This window comes from Gorilla gorilla, chromosome 9, assembly GCF_029281585.2.
Source record: "Gorilla gorilla gorilla isolate KB3781 chromosome 9, NHGRI_mGorGor1-v2.1_pri, whole genome shotgun sequence".
In the NCBI taxonomy this organism is placed as follows: Eukaryota; Metazoa; Chordata; class Mammalia; order Primates; family Hominidae; genus Gorilla; species Gorilla gorilla.
The window spans coordinates 46,646,345-46,666,694 of NC_073233.2; the positions used below are offsets into that span (position 1 = coordinate 46,646,345).

Below are 20,350 nucleotides of genomic sequence, written 5' to 3' on the forward strand. Positions count from 1 at the left end.
GGCAGTGTCCTAGACTATCGAAGTGAATAATAGACATGGTGGTCATTTGTCACACACTTGTGCAATTATATCTATATGACTTTATATCTTGCTAAGCATTGACATTAGAATTTAAAAAATACCTTCTACTATTATAATCATTCACCTTTAAAAAAGGATATTTTGATCCCAATGAAATAACAAGAGTCTGTCTTTTAAACGTATAAATTTAATTATGTGAGAAATACACTGTATTCTACTTTTTTTTTGCCTCTATCTGTTATTGCAAGATTCATCATTACACCTGCCCATTTGGCAATCTACCTTCAGGGACCATTGCTGCGTATTAGAATAATATGCAAACGGGGAGATTTGAAACATTAAATGTAATAATTTCATCCTGCTCCTTATAACTTTAATCCAATGGGAGGCTGGAAAAAGAAACATCTTGCACACATGAGCATTTCCCTTGGGAAACCCTGGGAAATCTACCCATCATATCCATACTACAGAATATAAAAGCAGGCAGCCCTATGAAGCACAACGGAGCCCACAGAAGCAGGTTGCTTTGACGAGGGAGCTCCACATTCCTGCTAAGCAAATAGCTGCAGGAAACCTAGAGCTCTAAATTACCGCTCATCCAATACCAGCTCTCTAAAGAGACACCATAGGAAACTCAGCAAAAGAGAGTTGCTTTTATTTCAAAGTCAACACACTATTAGGTGGGTTCCCCTAATGGAGAAGATTGGCTGGCCCCAAGTGGAGTCTATGGGGCTATCTATTAGAAAGATTAATGAAAACTTAACAAAAAAGTCATAATTTCATTTGAATTTTTAAAAATTTTGTTTCAGATCAGCATTTGGAAGCTTGTGAAGAACATTCTTTCAATCACAAAGCATCTATAGACTATCCACTATATGTAAGGCATGAAGGTGAGGACCCAGAGGTGGAAGTCAAGGGGCTGACCTCAGAGAGCCTTCCGGCTGAAAGCACAAACAAATAATAAGCACATAGAACAATTACGTATGCAAAACAGGATATTGGAAATGAAAATCAATATGGCATAGCCAAGAAATACATATTGGAATTGAGAGAGAGGAGGAGCTGAGATAGAGAGGCTCTCTGGAGATTTTGATTACAAGGCCTGGCACTTATTTTACAAATGAAGATTCTTTAGTAGGAGAACTGCATTAAAACAGTGCTTTGTGATTATTTGGAAGATAAATAACATGATAAAGATGGGCTGGAAGGAGAAGGGCAAATCAGGGCACGATTATAGTTACCTGGGCCTGATAAGTGCTAAATGCTGAGTTAGAATAGGGAAGGGACACATTCTAGAGACAATAGGAAGCAAGAGCCTGCTTTGTCTTGCCAGCCCTAAGGGACAGAAAGCAGTGGTTCGAATAATATAAAATAGTGACTAGCTCCAGTCCTCTTCCATTTGTCTTTAAAAAGTCTTAGATTTAGGGATAAGAAGTCACAACTGATATTAAAGCTACTGTTATATTCTTTGTAGAGAAGGTGTTCATTCAAATATGGAGCAGGCAATAAGGAAAATCATTCTCAGATGTCAAACCATGCCCTGAATCTATAGTGTATTGCCTCAATATGCACTTCTTTCTCCTTGTACCTTGAATAACAGAGAAAGATAAGTGGCACATGTCTCTAGAAGGCCCTTCAGGAGAAGTCATGTGGGAATTCAGGACCCTGAGATAAATTGGTAGGAAACAAGTGTGTGTGTGTGTGTGTGTATGTGTGTGTATGCAAGCAAGCGTTTGTGTCCATAGATTCTGCAATCATGCTGTTTTGTGCCTGTCTTCCCTGCTGCTGCAGTGTCTGTGTCATAAGCAAAATAAAGGGCGATATGCTGAAGAAGTAAGGAAACTGATTGGGGGCATTGCCTCCCATCTGGACCAATGCCCGGAGAAGCTGAAAATGGCAATTTTGTTTAGTACCTTCATGGGAAAGGCGGCAATGACAGTATCCCAGAGCTATATCACTGTATCTCTTCCTGCCTCTCCCATGTACCATCCTGGTAGGAAAAGGTAAAGAGTGTTAAGAGTTATGGAGGAAAAGGTCCAATTTCCTTGTTCTATATACAGAGGAGGATGCCTTCTGATGGATACCAATGAGACAGGAAATATGTGGTACAGCCTTATGCAGCTGTATGACTGTTAGTATCACCACATCTTAAGGAATGAGGCCTGCCAACTAATATCTGCACAGACTTTGCGAGTTCAGTTGCCAGGGACCACTGGGATATTAAATGTTTCTTCACTCTCCCCAACATAAGAACACAGTAAGGCCTCCTTAAAGACCCTTGGGGTTTATTTGTGGCAATCTCAAAGGGTTGATATATTTAAAATAAATGATGCAGAAAAAGTTTTACTTTCAAATATCCAGAGTTGTGGCTGGGTAGCTGCCCTGGCCAAACTAGAGGCAAAATACTATAACAGGTTGTCGAACTGAGAACACCCAGGATAAGAAGAGGGGGAAAGAGGAAGGAAGTATAAAAAGCAGTGAGGTTAAGGGAAAGAGTTACAGGTCTTACTCAGTGTTATTTCTTTAAACTAAAAGAAATCTAGTATCAAATTATTATTATTATTATTATTAATTAGCGGTAGTAGTAAGTAGTCCCATGTGAGAGGCAGCTCAGCATAGTAGAAAACCACTGGCTTGACCAAGGGTTCAAAGTAGACTTTTGCCATTTATTGTCTCTGTGACATGGGTAAGTCATTGAGCTTATTTGAGCTTCCCTTTCTCACCTTTAAAAATGGTGCTTACTGCTTATTTGCTTGCGGATTCAATGTCTTTACAAAGGTAAAACCTTTAGAGGGTGCCTACTCACAGCAAACACTCCATAAATGTTACCTATCGCTGCTTTTTTTGTATTGTGGTTATTATTGCAGTTGTCAAAAGGGTACATTGAGATAAAATATATAAAATAACTCACTACTATTGCTACCATACAACAGGTACTCAAAAAAGTGGCAGTCTCCTTCATTGCTTTAACTTTCCAGGAAAACCCTACTCCAACAGTTATTTGTTCTCCCATAGCTTTGAGAAATATATGAACTTGGTTTGATTCTCAATTCTGAGCATGTCACTGCATAAGTAAGAATTAAGTAAGTACAGTGTTCCCAATATGGAACACACAGTATTAAGACTTCAAAAGAGATAAGTCCTTGAACTTGGCAAGCAATCATGTACTTTGAACAGAACTTCTTAACAAATATTTGTATCCAAAGGCCAGATATGAGTTTCCGTCACCTTGCCTATGAAGAAGAAAAAGACGTGTCACATGGCCCAGATCACCATCCCTGGGTGGGCAGAATGGAGAGATCTGGAATGGCGCGTATGTCACTGCTAAGACCTTTGCAACAACAGTTAGATTAAATCAAAGCTAGATTTAAACACATCTATGGCCGGGACAAGTGACCAGGAGTGTGGGTATTCAAGGCGTTTTAAAGATCCTCTACCAGTGAGCTGTTACTGACTGAAGATGATTCTTTTGTTTTTGCTTTTGTTTCTTCATTTCCAAAAAGGACTTGTAAATTCTCTTTCAAAAACAAAGATCTGTTTCTAAGAGATGAGAGGAATAATGCAAAAATTGCATGAATGCAGATGAAGTTGTTCCACTGAAAAATTGATCACTACAGCCAGACGATTTGCTGGAAGAACAAAATTCCTTAGTTATTATAACTTCAATACCTATATAGAATGTAGCATTACAGAGAAGTACAAATAAAATTAACCCTTGTAGCAAGTTACATTATGAAACATAGCAACTTGTCCTTCTCACTCTCTACCACCAGATATATGATAGATATTAGTGATTTTGTCTCCAGCACATAATTCCTGTTACCTCTCAATAGCCCCTGAGTTCCATCTGGGGGTACACTGACCCTCTCTACTCCCTTACCTTAAAGCCAATGATAGTTTATGAGTAGAAATATGACATAAGCTAATCTAATCAGCTGTGATGTCAGGGTGCTCACTGGGAGTGCTGGGACAAAACTATGGAACTTTCTATGGTGATATTTGAGGGAATGCAAAACAATGGCTTGATTAAAATAGCCCATGAAAGAGGACTATGCCAAGAGAAATATAGGGAAAACAGAGCAGGAGTCCCTGTGACATTGGGAACATCTGGATCAAACTACACCTGAACTCCATGTACTGTAGGACTTTTCAATTACATATGTCAGCAAATTCTCTTTTTTGCTTAACCTCGCTAGACTTTTCCCTTCTTATGTCAAATCCAAGGCATCACAACTGAGACAGGTCCAAGAGATCAGTCCCAAAAGAAAACTCGAATATGGATGGATAAAAATCATCTACCCAGAATAAATGCAACAAATCTGTTTCATTGATCTCATCAATTCTACTTTCCAAACTACAGCGCTATACAGAAAACAACAGGAATTACACCATTGCGAATTCAGAAACTCATTTTCTTATGCCGTATTTCCATTTTTATTAAACAATCTGCCCATAATTACTTTTAACACCTTTCTTCTGGAGGCACATGCTTAGTAATTATTTTACAATATTGTTGTAAGAAAATGTCTCTTATCTTTTTACAAATAATAGCTTGAGTATTTCTATGTGCCAAGCACTTTGCTAAAAGTTCTATGTGAATTATTTCAATTCTAACTCACTACAATCCTGCATTATAATCATGCCTATGTCACACATAAGAAAGTTGAGGTTCAGAATTATAAATAAATTGCCTGAAACCACAGATCTAAGAGGTAACAGAGCTTTTACTAGTCTGCCTTCCATGTCTGTGCTGTTATGTCATTCATCAACCTTGTGGACTCATGGGGTGTTCTAAATAAGAGACAGGCACAGTGCCTGACATACAGTTAGTACTCAGTATATGGCATTTATTAGTATTACTTATGGGACTATGCTTTGGGAGATATAATTTCATTTTAAAATCTTTAGTATATGAATCTGAGAAAAAGTAAAGTGTTCCTTTTTATCTAACAAATAAGTCCTTGATGATTTACTCGGCCCTGAACTACTCACCCTTTCTTTCAGGTGAGTATCTGTGCATATTTGCAGGGAAGTCTAGATACAGTTTCAGTGCCAGCCCTGGGAAAAAGAGGAAACATCTGGGTGCCAGCACCCACTGGCTGCCTGAAATCCATCTGTGATGCTCAAAATTCTTAATATTTCCTCTCTATAAACACCTAGGGGATACGCTGGGCCTCATCCCTGGCTGGACTGAAAGGCCCAGAGGAACCTTACAATGAACAGTAGACAGAGAGAGATGGGACTGAAGGCTTTAGTACAGACAGAGTCTCTGTCCCTTCTTGGCTTCACTGAACAGCAGAAGGGTTGGACCTGAAGTGATGGCACTGTGCCGGCAAAGCACTTTGGCACATGCCGGGATATGAAAGGCTCTAATGAGACCCATTTCACAATTCACTGGCCACGTGCATTAAGCAGGCAAAGATTTCTTCTTAACATCCCTGTAATATATCCTATGGCTCAGGTCTGCGATAGGGTCCCGCAACAGCCCAGTAAACCAGATCTTACTATCCTCTCACTCCTCTTCCCTTGGCAGGAAAGTAAGCTAAAGGAGAGGCAGCAGCATAGCTATAAAGAGACAGGAGGCATTTCCAACTGCAGATCTCTCTCGGGGTCTACAGGAACCTTCCAGAGACCTGCAATGCATGCTAATCCTTCCACTGGTTAAGAGAGTGGGCTCACTCATAGTAAAGTCATTGTTCTTTCTAATTGTCAGAGACTGCTGCTCTGCACTTGCCTGGAGCGATCCAATTAACATATCGCCACAACACCAACCATTATAATATGTTCTGTGTCCTACCAACAAGGGAAAGCCCCAACCCTGCTTCCATCCACAGCTTCCGTTTAATTAGGTCTTTAATACGTAAACAGACGGGGGAAAACAGAAACCCGGATAGAAGACTATATGTCTGACTCGCATTCTGTCTAAAAGCGACCTTTTGGAGTTGGAATTTTTTGTTGTTAATAGGGAATGGTAGAGGGACTTGAGAACAAAAGAAAGGGCAGAGGGAGGAGAAAAGGGATGGGGAGGACTAAGGATGAAGGCGGATAGGGATGGATGCAGAGAGGGTGAGAAAGAGAGGGAAAGGCTGCTTGCTGCTTTGGGCAATTGAAAAACATGTAACTTCTGCTGGAAACTATTGCCATGGCAACGTTCAAAACAATACAGAGAAAGCCTTCATAGTTCCATTCTTGCCTTCCTGCACACCACTGTGTAGATGTTAACTCTTTTAGGGTGGCTTCTGACTTTTTGCCTTTTCAGTTAGTAAAAATCGGAGTCCTCTAGATCCCTCCCCATAATGTGTTTGAATTCAGTCATCCACACACGTGCTGTGGTCTCTGCTGAGGTGAGCCTCTCTAGAGATCAGCTAACTAAGCTATGGGCATTCTTTCTGCCCAGATTAGAACAGCTGAGCCAGGATGAGCTCTCTCCCCGCAAACTCTATCTCAATCTCTCTCTCTCTTTCCCCTAAGGTTGTAAAAATCGGCACACTCTGAGATCTGGCTCAGGTTCAACTGTAAAATCATTCAGGAGAGGCACATCTCTACGTTTTCAAGTGTCATGCATCTTTTTCAGAATATTCATATCTTAGTTATTGAAGTTCCCACCATCATTATCAAACCATTAGTTGAAATAAAACATGTCCATTGCCCTGAAATTAAATTCCTTAGCACTACAGTTCTTTAGATTAATAACAAACAAAAATGATCAGCTGCGCGGACAATAAGATGTCTTTTAAAGCATCACAAATAAATCTGTCAACTTGCTCTAGGCAGGACCACATCGATGATAACAGGTTATTTTAATAATTAGGGAACTGTATTAGTCATCATCAGAAAAAGGCTTTCTTTTTTAAAAATCTGTGGACCCCCACTCCCACACACACACTCCTACTTTAGCAACAAATAAACACATATAATTGGATAGCTAAATTCTCCTACATTCCCAATGTGACTTGGTCAAAATTGATGAGCTAAAGCAAATGGATCCCTCCCAAGAAGTTGTCTTGGGAGGTTGCCTACAAGTGTCATCTCAACAGTTTGTAGTTTGACAAGAACTAAGACAAAACTCATCACTGGCTCTTCTAAATAAATCTTTCGCACTTTTGGAGGCCGAGGCTGGTGGATCACCTGAAGACGGGAGTTTGAGATCAGCCTGGCCAACATGGTGAAACCCTGTCTCTAAAATACAAAAATTAGCTGGACATGGTGGCATGTGCCTGTAATCCCAGTTACTCGGGAGGCTGAGGCAGGAGAATCGCTTGAATCTGGGAGGTGGAGGTTGCAGTGAGCCGAGATCGCACCACTGCACTCCAGCCTGGGTGACAGAGTGAGACTCCATCTCAAAAACAAAACAAAACAAAACAACAAAAAAACCCCCAAACCTTCCCTGGCATACCTTCCCAAATCCTCACGCTTTATCATAAGGAATGTAGTGGTCAGGAAATAATCCCTTTGGCAGTTCTGGGGCTAAAATTTGTTGAAAGGATTAAAAGAAATCACTGGATTTCAAAAGCAGGATGAAGCATGACTATTAATGCTTTATCATCTGCTATTATTAGAGATTAATAATATTAATCTCTAAACTGGAAATAATCTAAAACTAGAAGAAAAACTTTATAAAAGAACTATTAATGTAAAAACACAAATACTCCAGTTCAACATATTTAAGACGTTTCTCTTCAAAATTGCAAGATAAAATTAAGCCATAATTAAATAATATCCTATCATTTACCACTTTCCTTCATGTGATCCAGTGTTTTCTGCTGCTCCTCAGGAGAGAAAGGAGGAAATAACCTTCTGTAGCATGGAGTCAAATTATTATATCCATGAATGTATGTATGCCTGGCTCCCACAAAGCCAGGTGTTCACATGTTGTCAAAAACGATTGCAGCCCATGATTTTCTATATTTAATGAAGGTACTTTTATTAGGGAGATATTTTTTAATCTCTTGTTATATTAGTCCATTTATGGACATTACTCAAACTTAAAATTTACATTCTCTTTTTTGATAATCATTCATGAGTAGGAAGGCCTGCTTCATACAACTGTGTGGCGTGTGCAATGCACAACTGCAAGGACCACCTTGATTTTTGTGACCAGCAGACTTTATGAACAACGTCAGTGAGGACTGTACATTACCACACCTACAGTAAGCCTATGAGAAGCTATGCATTGGAATATTAAATTAGCACTAAAATATATTTAGAGAACTGTTTTTAAAAATGAGATCCTCAAGAACAGCTATTATCAATATTTCAAAAAGCCAACTAGATTTCATACACGTACTCATGTACTTGCACAAGGTAATTAAATCACCTTTGCTTTTGGCTCAATTTATATAAAATCATTTGATTTAAATGTTCATCTAGTGCACTTCAAAAAATGATAACTGCCAGGTACATGTTGTGTATTAGTAAAAGTAAAAAAAAAAATTGCAATGTTTTATTATGCAAAGTAGTTATGAAAAATGGGTCCCTACAGGAAAAATAATAAAACTTGTTCTTAACAATAAGAATATTGGGAAAATAATGGCCTATATCACTAACTGAATTAAAGAAATTTCTTTACCTTAAAGATGTGTTAGATCAGGCCACTCATGTATTAGTTCTCCCCAGATACACTGAAAATCTCTATGCACTATGTTAGTTAGATGTGGGAGATGACAAGAAGAATAAGATGAGGTCCATATTCTTTTTTTTTTTTTTTTTTTTTTTTGAGACAGAGTTTCACTCTTGTTACCCAGGCTGGAGTGCAATGGCGTGATTTTGGCTCACCACAACCTCTGCCTCCTGGGTTCAAGAGATTCTCCTGCCTCAGCCTCCTGAGTTGCTGGGACTACAGGCACGGACCACCACACCCAGTTCATTTTGCGTATTTAGTAGAGACAGGTTTCTCCATGTTGGTCAGGCTGGTCTTGAACTCCCAACCTCAGTTGATCCACCCGCCTTAGCCTCCCAAAGTGCTGGGATTACAGGTGTGAGCCACCACACCCAGTCAATGGGATCCATATTCTAAAAGAAGCCACAATTTACTGGGTTTTTGCCAAATACATATAACAATAGTAAGAGCTATCACAAATATATGAACAAAATGTTTGTGTACAGAGGACAGGGAGATCAGTGGGCTTAGGAGAGCTGGGAAAGATGTTCCCAAAGGAGGTAACTTGCTCTGAGACTTGACATATGAAGATCATATCCCAGGTAAATGGATTAGCTCTCCCCAAGTTTGCGTTCAAACTAGGCTGGCGTGTCCCCAGAGGACTAAAACATTTAGCATGGCAGGCAGATGGGAGAGGGCATGAATAGGCTGGCCAGACTGTGCTGTTGAGAAGAGTCTGGATTTTATTCTAAAAACATATTTCAAGAATATAAAGAGGATGTTCAGCATTACTTGTTGGATGATATATCTAGAGGAAGAACGAGTAATAGACTATCTGAGGAAAAATTGGCATTATCAGAAAGACTAGTTAGAGACAATCTAGGAGAGAAATGCTAGAATCTGGACCAAGGCCATAGCGAGATAGACCAAAGCTGACTTTAAGATAGTGAGTAGATTGGATTTGATGACTGGTTGGATAGGAGGGAGGTTAAAGAGATATTGACATCATTTAAAACTGTAAATATCCAAGTTTTTGTTTCTGTTCTCTAAGTGAGGATTAAGGAGTTAAAAAAATATGTTATGTTTTCAGCACAGTGCCTGGTGCATATCTAGGTTTCTGGAGAAAAAATAACCAGTTATAGATGGAGTATTAAGTTTGCAAGGCTTGTAGGAGACTCAGGTAATTAAGTGCGATCTTGCTGGCAATGGACACTTACGTAGGGTTTGGTACTATCAGTGGTTTTGGGCATCCACTGGGGATCATGGAATGTATCTCCTCCACCAACAAGGGGCACTACTGTAATTTAATAAAAACAGTAGTAACCACCATTTCTTGAGCATTTGATATGCACCAGGCACTGTACTGAAAATATAACATGTATTTTTTTCCTTAATCCTCACTTAGAAAACAGAAACAGCATCCACAGGTTAGCCAGGATTTGAGATTCATCTCTCAAAAAATCCCCAGCTTATGTCTTTCAGGAATGCAGAGAGACTGGGAGTAGAAGTGACTCAAAGGGGGAAGCCCTCATTATTTAAGGAGAAGATTAGGAAAACAGAAGGAGGATAAAGTGATATCAATAAAGTGATCAATGAGGAGTGCCTCAAACCCTTGGAAGAGTTTCAGGAAACCAGAGGCAGGTGATGGGATCGTGTTACAGAGAGATCAAACACAAGAAGGACTAACATCAGGTGTTGGGTCCCCACAATGAGGACCTCATCTGGTTTATAGCACATCGTATCTAAACTCTAACCTTACTATTAGCATTGACCATATTTCTCATATAATTATAAATTTCTAGATGCCTTATAACATTTTGCAAAATCTTTCTCTCCATTAGATATGTTCAGTGAGTTGGGACAATTTTGCCTAAGTCTTTCTTAGAAGTCACTTCTATACTTAAGGGCATACTTGGAAATGACTGAGGACTGACAAATATACGGAAGGTATATGTGACCTAAGCAGCTGGAGAACTTTCATTTCAGGAAATAGGGGAAAGGGAAACTGCAGACATCTCAAGCCCAGTGAAAACATTCAGATTGAGTACCTGATTACATAATAGTGAACTGCTATGTTTATTTGTTACCAAGTCAACAAGTTTGACTTTACTGATTCTGATTTTGGGTTCTCAAGTCAGCAGATAACGCAGTTCCTGTTCCCAGCCTCACCATTTAGTTGCTATACAACCTTAGACAAATCACTTAGCCTCTTTGTGTTTCTGTTTTCAAGTGAGGATTAAAGAAAAAAAAATACTTGTTATATTTTCAGTACAGTGCCTGGTGCATATCAAATGCTCCAGAAATGGTGGTAACTACTGTTTTTATTAACTTACAGTAGTGCCTCCTTGTTGGTAGAGGAGATACATTCCGTGATCCCCAGTGGATGCCTGAAAACACTGATAGTACCGAACCCTACATAAACTATCATTTTTCCTGTAAAGACGTATGTATGACAAAGTTTAATTTATGCATTAGGCACAGTAAAAATTAACAGCAATTATAACAACATACTGTAATAGAAGTATGTGAATGTAGTCTCTTTCTCTTAAAATCTCTCCTCGGTTGACCACCGGTAACTGACACCACCAAAAGTGAAACTGCAGATAAGAAGGGACTACTAGATACTTGTAAACCCGGGAAGTGTTGAAAGCTTTCCTAAGTGCAGAAAGCTCTCATAAGCCTGTGGCAAAGTTGAAAGAAAAGTACATTAACTTTACATAAGTTTTTCATTATTTTTAGACTTCATTATGAATTTGATTGACATTGAAAACCATGATCAAAAATAACATCACCAACTTGGATAGCAAAGTTGGCAGGAAATCTTTATTTATATGCTCCATAAAAGTAAAGCAAAACACTCACAGAATCTTGAATGTTAAATCTTCCCATTTCTGTTTTAAATAACCTAAGATTTCAAAGAAAAGAAAGTGGGCTAGCAATTATTGAGTGCCAGTCATGTGCCAAATACTTAAGACATTTTATTGCTCCCAAAATAACTGCAAAAAATAAAGTCAATTTTACAATTGAGGAAACCGAGGATTAACAAGGTTAATTGACAAATTTAGGGGCCCCAGCTAACAGGTGATGAAACAAAGTTGAAATCCAAGGTTTGTCTATTCCAAATCTTGAAGTAGTTCCCCTACAAACTGAGCATTTCCTTCACCTTTTTACCCACATATCTGCCATTTTAACACAATTCTGCCTTTCTCACTGAATACTATGGGATTCTTCTCCACATTTTAATAACCAGTTTCCTAAGATCAATAATTATATATTTTTAATTTTGGGAATACTAAATTCCAAGGTAGTCAATTATGAACTCAGGATCCTAAAATCTTAGTGCTTGAAGTAACCTTAGTTTTTACTTGATCTAACAGAAGAGAATATAGAACCTAGAGAGGTAAGTTGAATTGTACAAAATGTCACAATTCATTAATGACAACACCAAGAATAAAAAATACACACTGCATCACATGACTTTCAGACCTCAGGTTTTCCAACATAAGGAAGCAACTTAATGTCACTGTGTGTGTGTGTGTGTGTGTGTGTGTGTGTGTGTGTATTCCGTCAGTATACTCGTTGGCTTTTGTTACTAAGCTTCTATAAATTCCCCAAAGCCAGGCTTCTGGTATATATGTGCGTGCCTGCGTGTGTTTGCATACACTCTTGTATGTGCATGCATTTGAGTTATTTAGAGGAGGTGTTTCTCAAACTAAGTTCATTCAAGCAGTATTTATTGCTTGCATACTACTTGCCAGCCATTCTTCTGAGGTGCTGAGGACATAACAAAACCTTTGCATTCAGAAAGTGTTATAAGCACAGTGTCTCAGCCACAAGATCAGCCTAATTAAATTTCAATGGTCAAATTAATATTTCTCCACAAAAATTATTTTGAAGAAATGAAACATGCAACTGATTCTTGACCTTCTTAGGGAATCTTCTAAGATACCATCTACAGATCATTCATGTTTTTATGCCTGTATTATAAAGTACTTGACATTCTAACCAAAGTTTATACGACACAGAATATATTTTCCACAATTCACAAAGTATATTTCAATCTTTACTGACGAAATGGCATTCACTAAGGCACTTCTAAATATGTTTTAAAACGGCAGGACCTTACCAAAAATGGTCATATCTATTTATATGTTACTCCAACCTTAATCTTGTCTATATATTTCTTCTTTCTTAGTCTATGCCAATGTGAACTTAGAGTAACAGCTTCCCTCAACAGAGTCCATATCTGTTTTTCTGCAAATCTAAACTAAAATCATAGATGATCCATTTAAATGTGCATTTATTGAATGCTTGCTGTGCGTGGCATATGCAATCTGATCTCATCCTCACGGCAGACAGTTCCATGCAGCTGTTATTACCTCTATTTTACAGATAAGCAAACAGGCTCAGAGAGGTTAAATGATGCATGTAACACACGTGGCCCAGTGGGAAGCTGAGTAGTTGAATTCACTTAAGATGCTAGAGTCCAAGTTTCACCTAATTTCTTATTCATCTTTAGGAAGCATGCAGAAAAGTAAAATTTATCAAATGGTAAGAACTTTCATAGAGAATTTCCATCTTTTCTTAAGGTCAGTGAAAATGGTGAACTTTCAAATGCTTTTGCAATATTCACACAGATTTCAAATTGTTTTCATTGAAAAGAAACATAAGAATCCGATGGCTATCTCCCAAGCCTAACTGTACTATTATCATCCACAGATGAGACATTAAGAATAACAATTACTACAGTAGGACTCCTTTTCTCTTAAGGGGAAAACAGGTCCCTAGAAGAATATTAAGGAAATGGACAGAAAAGAGGGCTGCTGCTGTAGAGAATGAAATTATGAGCAACGACCATGACTGCCTGCCTCAGAAAACCACTGGTGTGGGAAGATTTGCACATGTAAACAATGACGGGTGTGTCTGCATTAAATCTTCCTCATTCTATATATTCTAATGAGTCTTTAGCCTATAACAAAGTAAAGATTTTGTTTAATGAACATAGCATTCATTTTGACTAGAATTGTGAATCCAAATTGTGCTTTTGGAGGGCTTAATATTAGTAATGGAATTTTATACCATATAATTTAAATTATGTAACTGCATAGACATTTGCCTTTATTTTGTACATCCAGGTCCAGACTATGTAATATGTGGCTAAAATGACACACTTAAAATACCAGAAATCTCTTATTCAACTTTTAGACCAAAAACACACACAGCACATTAATTGCATTATTTCCCTGTAAAATTTCATTTAAATATTATTTTTGCTGAGATTTATTTTTCTATACTCTTAGGAGAAAGTCATAATACACAGTTTCTAGTATGAGGCAGCACTTTATATCTAAAATAATATATTGAGCCAATCTGTCCTGATAAGAGCTCAAATGAGGATCCTGGCAGCTACTGTAAGGTCAGTTGCACACTCCCTATTTTTCATGTATTGGTGCTCGAACTGTTCAAGTGCTTAGCCAGACTGTTATTCATTCTCAGGAAATTAATCCACGTTAATCCAAGAATAACCATAACAAACAGCCATCCTTAGAGGGCCTATTATGCTTGCAGCTTTGCATAACACTCCTTTTAAGTCATAAAACAATTCAAAAATTACATATTATAATTCCCACCTCATAGACTAGACAATTGAGAGCCAGGGAAATTAAAAGTACTGTTCAAAGGGCACAGCTACTACATTTGAGGAAGAAGATATTTGAAAACGTAACTTTAAAACTTGTAAAACCCAGTAGCTTTCTGGGCATAGGGTTCTCGGCAGATTCTGGTGGACAACTGCTTACTCACAAATGTCTTTCAGTGGGCACCAACCTGGGCCCTGACACCCACTGATGAAGTAAGTTTCCAGCTCTGTCATGGCCCTAATTCTTTGAACAGTACATGAACAAATGCAGTGCTTCTGAACCAATCAGTTTAAAACAAATCAGTACTTAACCAAAATGCAGGGCCAACTCTGACTACTAAACCAAAGGTGTTAACCCCCAGGTGGGCCATAGGTTCCTAACAGTAGAGTTGCTGAAATGATTTGCCAGTATGAAAGATGATGACACCTTAGATGCCCCATTAACTCCAGATTTGCAAATGTTTAAGTGGAGGGGATGGGAGGACACATTTCAGACCAAAATTTTAAACAGATTCTCTCTCTTCACTTCTTTCCCTTTCTCTCTCTTAGGAAAGTTGCATGTGTACATTAAGTGTGGAGGGTACAGGGAGGAGGTGACACTATCAAGGAGAGGAATGTGCTTTCAGACCTAATTAGAGCAGCACTGAAGAAATTTTGATGTCAACAAAAGGATATATATATATATATAGAAAATATATATGTAGAAAATAAAATCTCCTCCAATTGGCAGACCCAACCTAGTTTCAAGGCTGGGGTTCCCACGTGAAGCCAGGAACTCAACTATAAAGTGAAAAAGCATCAAGTACATGTTTTTCCTCTTACTTTCTTTGTCATTGTGCTAAATTCCAGCTGAGCAGGAACTTAATATAACTTGAGTAATTCCATGTCTACAAATGCTGACTTAACTGTGGTAACGTAAAACAAAGCAAATAAGCAAACAAATACTAAAAAAGTGCAGAGAACTATGAAAATATATGCACAAGCCTATGGGGATTTCAGGGAGTAAAACCATCTTGCACAATTATTTTCATAGGTTGGTAAATTTATTGCCTGATCTGTGTTCCAACAGGAAACATGTGCCCAGAAAAATAAATTAGAGAAGTGCTCAGCTGTAGGCTAGTTTAGTTAAGGAGTAATGAAAAGGATAAGAATAGATGATGTGAGTGTAAGAACAGGCTCAGATGCTTTCAGCTGCGTGTTTCTGGTTTATATTATCACCTCTCTAATATAAATCTAACTCTACAGTTCTTTAATGACTCTCTGGGGACCACCACTCACAGGATTAAACACTAAGAAGGGACCCAGGAGAGTGCTGCCTTTCATCTCCTTTGGGATATGTCAGAGTGGAGGATCTTATTTTTTTTTAAATGGTATTCAAGCCAAGGTTACCTAAACTATGCTATAGAAAGGAAAAGAGGAAAGGAAGAGGGAGAGAGGGAGGAAGGGAAGAGAGAAAATGAATGTTGGAGTTTGTAACCCTTGAGGTCTAAACTGGCAGAAGTTTTATTTCAAGCTCTCAGGACCAATGTGCCTTCCTTTGACCCTTACTCATAAAACGGCATCCAAAATACAGGAGTAGCCAGGCTATGTATACCCGTCCAGTTTGGATCCCAAACTGACTTTTGCCTGGCGTTCTGAGGCTTGGGTGAGTCACCTGTCTCATGCTGTTTGGCCATTAATGAAAGAGTTATAGCTTCTCTAGGCCTCAGTTTCCTTTTTTTATTGACTTGAGATCTCTGGAGAGTCTTCTGGCTCGAAAGTTATATGAGTCTATGATTCTGACAGAAGGCCCCAGAGAGGAATAGAGAAGGGGGAAGGGGAAAAGTTCTGTAAAAAAGGCCAGCTCCATGACTTTGGCAGCTATAGGGGAGGAGGGAAGGTGATCCTACAGGCGCTCAGACTTTCTAAGCATTTTCCACCTTCTGCTTTATTTTTTATATTGGCCTCTTTTTCCAAGACAAAGCTGGCACATGAGAAGTATTAGTGCTCAACATAACCTCTTCTTCAGCTGCTTTTTCTAAGTTACCACAGGACACTAGATTTCTTTCTTTTTCTGAGGAGCTGTGAACTGGTGATGCTGGAAAGGTTTCTGGCAAAACCCAAGCCACTGCTCTACAGTCTATACACAGCCTCTCTGTAATCCAAAGAAGTCCTCAGTTAGAAGGGGGTGGAGTTGGAGAGAAGTAGGTCCTCCTTGTTTCATTTTTAGCACTGGTGTGAACCCGGGTAATCTGAAGACCACATCTGGGCATATGTATGCAAGAGTGATTGTGGAAAGTACAGCCACTTCTCTCCACCAGCTTCCTCGCCCAAAAACCCACCCTTTCTCCCTGCACCCACGCACCAGCCAGAAGCCACCCTTCATCGCCTTGGTTTATTGTCATATTTTTGTGTTAATACATTCTGTTGATCTGCAATGTCAGGTTGGATAATGAAATTTAAATTGAGTCCCTTCGATTTCCAATAGCTAAACATTTGTGCATCTAACTCCGGGGCTGACAAACAACTTAAATGCATTCTAGAGTGTCAGTCACACAGCACTGGCACCCCACACTGCAGCGGCTTTCTTGGGGAGCTTTTTTTTTTTTTTCCTGGTGAACATTTGCAAAGGCGTCTGCCCAGGATGCAGTCAACCTGCATCCTTATAGCAAACTGGCTTATCAGAGAGCAGAGACTGATGAAGCAAATGCGTGGGCCACCCATTCCCTTATTTTCTGGCCCCCAATAGCCAGTTCTTTAAAAAAAACACCAAAGGGGGAGAGAGGATAAAGAGACCGAGAACACCAAATTAACTGACATTTTCTTCACCAATAAATAAGAAAATAAGGGTCACTCACTGTATTTCAGACTGATCACAGCAACATCCAGATGGAAATCCAGGTGGTTAAGAATAAGAGAAAACGCATGATCTTGATACCAAAAGGAATAAAAATTTAAAAAAAGGAGGTTGATGAAGAAAAATCCAACTGCAATTATCCGTCAATTTTAGTCAACATAGGCACAAATCCAACTGTGCTCTGCTGGTTTCTCTCCCCCAATCAATGCCTCATTCTGCCGCGGTCAACTTTTCTTCTCTGAAATTTCTTTGCAGATGTATTATTAATTTCCTCTCCTCTTGTGGGAAATTCAAAAAGAAAAGAAAACACCACCACACCGGTTCTTTACTTTGCTAAAAAAGCCCCAAACTTTTCATTCCAAAAATATCTCCTTGGCTCACTTTCTCCTTTATAGAGAAAAATGAACATACTTTTTTCTTTGTGAATCCTCGGTTCTTCATTTCCAATCATCCTTTTTTTGGGGGGGGAGGGGAACAGCTGCTTTAAGATTATTTATTTATGTCAGAACACACCAACCCCCGCGGGTCTAACTCTGGTTTATTTCATTCTTGAATGCTCCCTGTGTGCACATATACACATTTGTGTTAAGATCCAGGGCTCACAAGAAAAAGCTTCGTTCTTCCTTCTCTCTTGCACAATCAGTTTATCCACTGCGTTCGGTTCCAGGAGAGAGCTGCGTCCCGCATCCTTCATTTTTGCAAGGCACCCAACAGCCACCACCACCAAAAAAAAAGTCTCCTTTTACATGGTCAATTCCTCTCCCCAGCCTCCCCTTCGAAGAATTTGGGGAGCAACTTCCCCCCCACTCTCCATCCTTCCGGCCGGCCCCTTCGCCAAAGATCTGATTAGATTTCTCATCACAACCCAGTGCGCAATTGAATTTTTGATTTCAGCCACCCGGCCAGCCACCTTCCCCTCTCCCCTCCAAACTCCGGTTATATCCTGTCTCCTTCCCTCCACCGCCTCTGCAATTTCATAATCTCACGTTAAATGGAGTGCGGGGGGCGGGGGCGGGGGCGGGGGCGGAGGTAGTGGAGGAAAATTTCAAGGCTCCGTCAGCTGTCAAGAAGAAACCCATTCCTCCCCCAACTACTTTTTTTTTTTTTCCTTTTTAAGGCTCGGGGTGCCTTTCCTTCCTCTGTCCCCGCCCCCACCCCCAGCACCCGGTCCAGATCCTCCAGGTGTTGCAGAACTCCGCGGTCGGGGCCGGGATCACGGGGGAGACGCAGGATGCGGTCCCTCGCCGGTGGCCCCTGCCAGCCCCCGGGTCCCCTTCTCCTCCATCAGCCGGCAGTGGCTCCGGGAGCGCCGAGGTGACGGAAGTTGAGACTGGGGCTTTTATTTCAAATGGGGATGGCGAAGTGAGGGGACAGACAGGGTGGTAGGCAAATTAAAAAAACACACACACACGAAAAAAGAAAGAAAAAAAGAAAAAGGAAGAAAAGGGGTAAAAAAAAAAAATCCCTAATCGCTGGCTCTTCTCATCCTTCTCAAATGCAACTGCAGCTTTGATCTCATTTCCAGCTGCGTTGGGTACATTTTGGAGCCACAAGTTGGTTCCCGTTGGCGCAGACCTTCCCGATGCCTGCTAGTCCTCTGCGAGGAGACGCGTTCTCGGGAGCGCAGCTGCTCCGCGCCGTCCTTAGCGCCATCGCCCTGGCTCACGGCTCCCTGCGCGGCAGAAACCCCAGTCCCCTTCCATCCACTTCGGTTTGAACTCTCTTCCTCCCCCTCCCTCTGCTCTCTCCCCTCTTTTTCTCCCAAATAAATGCTCTCCCAGCGCCGGCGGCAGCTCTTGCCAGCCCAGGCTTTCTCTCGACCAATGCCAGTCCTGACGCTTAGGGTCCTAGCTTCCAAAAGCTCCTTTCGGACTGCAGTCGCCTTCCCTCCTCTGCCCCTCTTTCTTTCCCCTTTTCCTTTCCCTTTCTCTGCTTGTGATCAGTAAAATACAATTACCCAATTACCTCCCATCATCTTAGCACTGATTGGTCAATTGCATTAACACTTGAAGTCAGGGAAGAGGGGATTGGAGCTTCAGAGATGTGGCTCTGCTGCCACCTGGAGGGCAGAGCCAGAACAGCTGAGTCTAAAAGCAACCCCACGCTGGGAGGTTCAGGCTGTGTGGGAAAAGTCAGTTTTTTCAAAAAGCTTGCCTGTTTTCATCCAGAAATCCAGGAGTTTTGAGCTACAAAGAGGAAGACATTAAAATCAAATCACTACTAAGATTCAAAATTATCACCAAACACACAAAGCTGTTGCTTTCAGGTTGCAGGTTAAGAGCCTGTCCCAGTCAAACACACTGGTCCCAAGCTGAGGATTAACACAGTACTATTGCTTAGCCGGGCGCGGTGTCTCACGCCTGTAATCCCAGCCCTTTGGGAGGCCAAGGTGGGCGGATCATGAGGTCAGGAGATCGAGACCAACCTGCCCAACATTGTGAAACCCCGCCCCTACTAAACATACAAAAATTAGCCGGGAGTGATGGCGCGCGTCTGTAATCCCAGCTACTCGGGAGACTGAGGCAGGAGAATTGCTTGAACCCGGGAGACGGAGGTTGCAATGAGCCGAGACTGGGCCATTGCACTCCAGCCTGGGCGACAAGAGCAAGACTCCGTCTCAAATAAATAATAAAAAAATAAAAAATAAAAAAAAAGAATAGGCTCATCAGAAAGAATCCAGAGTAGCTTAAAAGCTACTCGGGAGGGAGGCTGCGGTCGAGCAGGATAATCTTACCAGGAGGAAGCAACTGTAAAGGCGAGATAGTAGCCTTCAGCCTATGCAGTGTTGCAGTAAATTGGCCTGTTCAGTTTGTACAAGACATCCAGGACAGCTTGACAACTCAATTCCAACATCCCCTGCTCCAGGATGTGGACTTTTCCATCAACTCGTGTTAGAGAAATAGTTGGCACATTTCGAATTCACTGGGTCTCCTCAGAGGGACTGGGCCAACAAAATAATGCTATTAATATTATGTTTACATTGGTTTCTTTCTCCAATGTATGATTTTCATAAGGCCCTTTCAGTAATCTATGGGCATTCACTTTATGTCATTTATGTATGTAACCTTGAGATATGAATCAATAAAATTAGGAATGATAATTTAAACAGTACTATATATATATATGGAATAGATTAAATAAATGTTCCTCTGTTTTGTGTGCCCTAAGTAATGATCTTTGCGCTGATTTTCTTTATTTTTGAGAGAACAGAATATGTACTTGGTTTAAAAACAGTTTTAAAGAAAATGAGTAAATC

The 20,350-nt window shown here is 40.2% G+C and overlaps 1 protein-coding gene across 11 annotated transcripts in view; it reads right to left on the reverse strand.

Annotated features, from left to right (window-relative positions):
• The window catches only part of LRRC4C (leucine rich repeat containing 4C), a 1,603,893-nt gene that overhangs the window by 160,802 nt on the left and 1,422,741 nt on the right, over positions 1–20,350 (reverse strand). For 4 of the 11 annotated variants that reach the window (XM_055356593.2, XM_055356586.2, XM_055356590.2 and 1 more), the window contains exon 1: positions 17,096–19,025. The exons of 6 other annotated variants lie outside the window; for them this stretch is intronic. The gene's annotated coding sequence lies outside the window, so the exon portion shown is untranslated. Of the gene's footprint in view, positions 1–17,095; positions 19,038–20,350 lie in introns of those variants that run through there. One more of the 11 variants, XM_031016445.3, reaches the window with a different exon arrangement.